Source organism: Dipodomys ordii, unplaced genomic scaffold, assembly GCF_000151885.1.
Source record: "Dipodomys ordii isolate 6190 unplaced genomic scaffold, Dord_2.0 Scaffold188, whole genome shotgun sequence".
NCBI lineage: Eukaryota > Metazoa > Chordata > Mammalia > Rodentia > Heteromyidae > Dipodomys > Dipodomys ordii.
The window spans coordinates 2,222,541-2,228,968 of NW_012267404.1; the positions used below are offsets into that span (position 1 = coordinate 2,222,541).

At 41.4% G+C, this 6,428-nt stretch overlaps 1 pseudogene; it reads left to right on the top strand.

Annotated features, from left to right (window-relative positions):
* Positions 1–2,303: 2,303 nt before the first annotated feature.
* LOC105999350 lies at positions 2,304–6,192 on the top strand (annotated as a pseudogene).
* The last annotated feature ends 236 nt before the right edge of the window (positions 6,193–6,428 follow it).

The window sequence follows — 6,428 nt, forward strand, 5'->3', positions numbered from 1 at the left end:
TGAAATCCTTGCCAGTCCTTCACTGACCTCCTGTACTGTTGAAAAAAAATGAAGATTAGCTGTAGGGGAAAAACAAAGCTTCAGTTTCAAAAGTAGATTACATGCGGTGTATTAAGATTAGTGAATATTAGAGAAAGGAAGATGAGTGTCACTAATCACTTAAGCTCTTTGAATCGTCTTTGCCTTCTTCAAAGTTCTTCCCACCTCTATGTTATCCTTCAGAGTCTTTCACTTCCCAGTCAGGGTGAGTTTCTCCCACTCGGCCTTGGAGGCTGTGCTGTTCTCATTTAAATAATAGCATTCATCAAATGCTTAAGTTTTTACTCTCATAGTATATACCTCCCATTGGTCAATGAACTCCATGGATGGCAAAAGATAGCAAGAATTTCCTTATTTGTTAAAGGCATATTCACACAAAGAAGTACAATGCCGTAGCAAAAGAAAATAAGAAATCAGCCTCACACTTGTAATCTTAGTGACTCAGGATTCTGAGATCTGAAAATCCCCGTTTGAAGCCCTGAGTTCAAGTTCATGTAGTAGCATGCACACGCGCACGTGCACACACATACACAGAAAAACACTTTGTGTGTGTATGTATGGAGAGAGAAAGTGAACAAATGAGTCAAAATGCTAGTGAAAAATGAAGTTTTCAATTCTTTTTCTTTTTGTGCATGTGTGTACTTTCCCGGGGCTTGAACTCAGGACCTGGACGCTATCTCTGAGCTTTGTGCTCAACCACTTGAACCACAGCTAACTTCTGTTTTTGTGTGTGTGTGTGTGGGAGAGTAGCTAGGATTACAGGCATGAGACACTGGTGCCTGGCTTCAAAATTTAATTTATATATATAGATTATCTCTTCAACCCTATACCCCCAATTTCCTAATATAGCCTCTGGAACACAGTAGATCCTCAAAATATACTTACTAAATCCTCAAGATGAATGATCAAATATGACTCTTTGGATTGCAAATAATGAACTATCCAGGTCAAACTACATAATTGACAAAGAAAGTCCATTCATTTAACTAGGTTCAAAGAGCATACTTAGTTTCAGGCCCAACTAGATACAGGGGCTCAGTAATTGATGTGAATAGGATCTTCTCTCTCTCTCTCTCTGTTTCTCTCTCTCTTTCTCTGTCTCTCTCTCTCTCTCTCTCTCTGTATAGGTATATCACTCTTCTGTTCTTCTCCCTTATCCACTATCTTACTCTTTTTACCTCTTGACTGTCCATATGGTGGCCTTGTAGATCCAGCATAAACCATATTATTGGGAGAAATGAAAACTCACTTATCCAACTAGTTCATAAACTTCTACTACTCATCTCACTAAGTGAACTTGAGGGAACATAAATGATAAAGGACACTAATGGGCAGCTGTGAGACTTCTGACTTTCACCAAAACCACTTGGATGAGAGAAGGGTGGGCACAGTTCTCTAGGGAACTTGGGATGCTGTTGAAGATGAAGGGGGGTTGGTCTCTGGGCCAGCCAAATCCACAGATGAGCATTTCAGAGTCATTGTATGTACCAACACTCAAGGACTCAAGCACTCCTGTTGCTATCTTGGGTCAGGGCAAAGAAAGATGGATAGTCCCTAGCTTTCAGGCTCTTCAATGTAATTTTACCCTACCAGGAAGCCCTAAGAGATGATTTCATTGTTGCCCCTACATGCTTCCTGGAATCTTCCAAACAACAAAGACAACATCTCCTCATCTTCATCATCAAGGAGTAGGAATACTGCTTGGTTCTCCCTTCTCCCCTTTGGCTAGCTTCTTTACCAACCTCATGGCAAAAAAACCCAAGACACTATGAAGTCTCCATATGGAATTTCTAAACTCCAACCTATTTTCTCCTCTAAGCTCAGCCAGCCAGTGCTTCCCAAACACATTTTGTATTTTAAAAATCAAAATAAAGGAAGTTCCCCTAATCTCCTGTCAAATGACAGTGCTGGGCTCCATTCCTCTGGTGATGCAGAATTCTGTTTAATCACTCAAACAGGGGAAGGTTTAAGGTACATCCTTTGAAAGAATGCAGTGAGATTACAAGAAGTAGAAAACATGGTCTTTGCCATTAAGACGCTCTTCCTTTAGTGTGTGTGTGGTTGGAGTCCTTCACCAAGCATCTGTCTGTTACTGTACCAAAGCAATGGCTACTTTGGAGTCCTTTTAGTTCTGTGGATTTCAGGGGAGCAGGAAGCAAGAAGACTAGAGTGTAAGTGGGGGTTTTGCTTGTTCTTCTCATTTACCTATCCTCCTATATAGAAGTGTGCCTGATGCACGACAAACATCAGTAAATAGTGGAAGAATGGACTGGGGAAGATGTGCAGAGAGCATCAGAGTACGTAGGAGGGAAAGTGAAGGTCTAGTGAGACTTAACAAAGAGGAATGGTAGCAAGGAGGGTGTTATGGGAGGGTGGGGGCATACTCCATGCCTGAAAAGTCACGAGGTAGCAAATAGATGTGTTTTGTTTGGTGCTTCTGTTGTGGTTTGAATAGGTTCTTTTCAAAATGCAGGTGCTGTCAGTGTGATAATGAGAACAGGTGGGGCCTGTAAGAGGGGAATTCGTTATGAGTAGTCTTCCCTTGTATGTGAGACTGAAGTCCTAACAGAAGAGGTTGCACACAGAATTTGCCCTTCTGCCTTCTGCAGACTCCTAAGGAGGCAGATCCAAGCACCATCTTGGAAATAGACAGCAGCCCTCAGCAGACAATGGACTCTATCAGACTCCCAACCTCCAGAACAGTGAAAAAATACATTCTATTGTTCATTGACTACCCCATTTTTGTTTTAGCAGTACAAACAGATTGGGGCAATCACCAGTGTTCTAAAACTTTGGAACACCAATGCCCAGCTAAATAAATTTTTAAAATTTTTATTTTATTTTATTATAAAGGTGACGTATAGAGGGGCTACAGTTACATAAGTAAGGTAATGAATACATTTCTTGTCAAACATTGTTACTAAATAACTTTTTAAGAGTAAATAAAGGGCCAAGTGCTGGTGGCTCACACCTTTAATCCTAGCTACCCAGGAGTCTAAGATCTGAGAAGTCTAGTTTGAAGCCAGCTTGGACAGGAAAGTCTGTGAGTCTCTAACCAGCAAAAGACCTAAAAGTGGAGCTGTAGCTTAAGTGACAGAGTTCTAGCCTTGAGTGAAAAAGCTAAGGGACAGTACCCACACCATGAGTTCAAGCTCCAGTATTTGTACACACACACACACACACACACACACACACAGAGTAAAGGGTCCTATAAATTTTCCAAAACTAAGTATGTGCTTGACAATTATACAATAAAGAAGTAGGAAAATAGCATAACTCAATTTGCCTTAAGGATTTCCCATAGTTCATTAACTGGAATATACTAAAAGCAAGAGCCATTGATTATTCTCATCCCCTTCTCTTTCACCCCCTCACACAAAGTCCCGGAACTACAGCCTCTTTAAGAACATTAGTGTGAATATTTTTGCTATTTTCCTTCTCTAGTATTTTCAGAAACTTAACACTTGCTGGACGTGGCAGGTGCAGTGCTAATTTTAATATGGGCAAGAGTCTGCCTAGCCAGCTATTTCAGAAGGGCTTGGAGAGCTGTATCAGAGCATCAGGGTGGTTGGTGCATTGTGTTGAGCTTGAGACCATTGAGTGTCGGCCTCCTTCTTGCTTGTTAAACCCCTGTGAGCTATGAGCAATCAAAAAGGAAAAAGGAGTCCACACCTGTTCCAGCTTTGGCAAGAACCCCGAAATAGAGCAACCATCTCTCATTAAAGCTGAACGCCAGCATTTGCAGCTGTTAGCCTTGCTTATCAAAAATCAATTCCTGCCTATTATATAACATAAATAGGAGAGCCATTCCCCCTTTCCAAGCCACTGCTTTTCTTCTTGAGGGAAGAATTTTTGGGGGCACTTTTGTGTAGATTTGGAGTCAGTGGGGAAATTTTCTTTCACCCTATCGATGGCCCACTAAAAGGATTTCACTGCCAAAATTTGTTTTTTTTTTTCATTTGACCGTGTTTAATAGTGTAGTTGGGTGTGGTGGTTTATGCCTATAAGCTTAGCTACTCAGAAGGAAGAGATTGGAAAGATTGAAGTTCAAGGCCAGCCCAGGCCAAAGTCAGTGAAACTACCATTTCTACCACTTGTGCAGTATGTGTCTGTGTTCTCAGCTATATGCAGAAGGCCTTAGGTAGGAGGATCATAGTGTAAGGCTGGTCTGCGTTAAAAACTTGAGGTACTACCTGGAAAAATAAGTAAGCAGAAAAAGGAGGGCATAGTTTAAGTAGTAGAGTGCCTGCCTACAAAGTGTGAAACTCTGAGTTCAAACCTCAACACTTCAAAAATTAAATAGTAAACATAGAGCACAGTGTGTTATTATTTTCTTTCCTAGACAAACTACAGAAGACTGAATGAAAAAAAGTATACACAGGAACGTAAAACAGTAGATGCAATAATCAATAAAAAGTAGCTTGGCGCTGGTGGCTCACACCTGTAATCCTAGCTACTCAGGAGGCTGAGATCTGACGATTGTGGTTCAGAGCCAGTCCAGGCAGGAAAATCCATGAGACTCTTATCTCCAATTAACTACCAAAAAACTGGAAGTGGCGCTGTGGCTCAAGTGTTAGAGCTCTTGGTACTGAAGAGCTCAGGGACAGAGCTGCCCAGGCCCAGAGTTCAAGCACCACGACTGACAAAAAATAAATAAATAAAAATAAATAAATAATAGAGTTTGGTTTAGTCTAATAATATACACAAAGACAGAAAAAGGTGATGAATGGAAAACAGAAAAGAGCGAGAAGAAAGGGGATTCATTGGGAGAGTGTGGAGTTAAAGATGGACAAGGAGTTACAGTTGTTCAGACCACTCTTCAAAACCTTTAGTCCCCAAACTTACCTTGCAAGTACAAGCTGCTTCAATCTGGCTTCCTGAGTCTCCAACATGTGTGGTCTATTCTGATCCTTGACATTCTGCATGTTCTGATAAAATCAACCACAAACATCTCTTGTGATAATAAACATATTCAAGGTTGAGCTTGTTCTATAATAGATTGTCTTCATTATCTCTATCTTTCCTAGAGTATGTATGATTTCATGTTTTCATTTCCTATTTAAGAATCCAGTAAGAGGGCCAGCCTAAAATCCTAGTTACTTGGGAGATGGAGACTAGGAAATTGCAGTTCTGGGCCAGCCCAGACATAAACATCTGTGAGACTCCATCTCAACCAATCAATGGCTTGGTGCATGAATTTCTCATCCCAATCTATGGGAGAAGCATAGTGGCTGGGTATAATGAAATATGCCTGCTACCCCAGCAACAAAGGAAAGCATAAATAGAAGGACTACAGTCCAGGCTAACCTGGGCATAAAGCAAGGTTCTATCTTGAAGATAACCAATGCGAAAAAAAGAAAGAAGGAAAGAAAGAAAAGAACAAAGAGAGAAAGAAAGAGAGAAAAAGAGAAAGAAAGAAAGAGAGAGAGAGAGAAAGGAAGAAAGAGAGAGAGAGAAAGAAAGAGAGAGAGAGGGGGAGGGAGGGAAGGAGGGCAGAAGAGAGTAAGGGCTGACCCTGAAGGCAGGAAAATGCCCTCAATAGGCCTGGATGTTAAGACCCCTGCCCTGGTTCTGTTCATGATCTGCTTTAAACCTGGAAGGAAAGCCAGAAGTTCCAATAACTACTGTTAAGGAGCCAGTCGATTTTCCTAATCTATGCTCAGTACAGCAGAATGATTTGCTTACAAAATTATGCTGCGCCTCTACTCCAAAGTTTTGAGGGACCGCTGCCACCTCCTCCAGCTCCTGGGGCGCTGCCTGTGTGCTCATTCTGTGCGGACCGGGGACCTTTCTTGTGAAGCCGCATCTCAGGAGACTCCGGCGCTCACGATGGCCGACGAAAAAGCCCAAGAAAGGAGTCAAAACTATGAACAACGATCATATTAATTTGAAGGTGGCGGGGCAGGATGGTTCTGTAGTGCAATTTAAGATGGAGAGGTACACACCACTTAGCAAAGTAATGAAAAGCCTATTGTGAACGACAGGGTTTGTCAATGAGACAGATCAGAGTCCAATTTGATGAGCAGCCAATCAATGACACAGACACACCTTCACAGTTGGAAATGGAGGAGGAAGATAGAATTGATGTGTTCCAGCAGTGGACAGGAGGTGTCTACTAAAAAAGGGAACCTGCTACTTTGCTCCAGAACTTTGTTCTTATAGACCACGAATACATTCTTAATAAGAAAACTGCAATTTGGGTCCACCACATCCTGACTACTACAGTATAGTTCTCTCTATTCTTTCATTTTCCCCTTCCCCATTCCTTTATTGTACATAAAGTAACTGGTGTATGTGCACAAGCATATTGCTTTTCTTTTTCCTTTTTCTTTTGTCTTTTAAACTAAATGGCCAATGTTATATTTTGATTGATATCAAATGGAGATGGG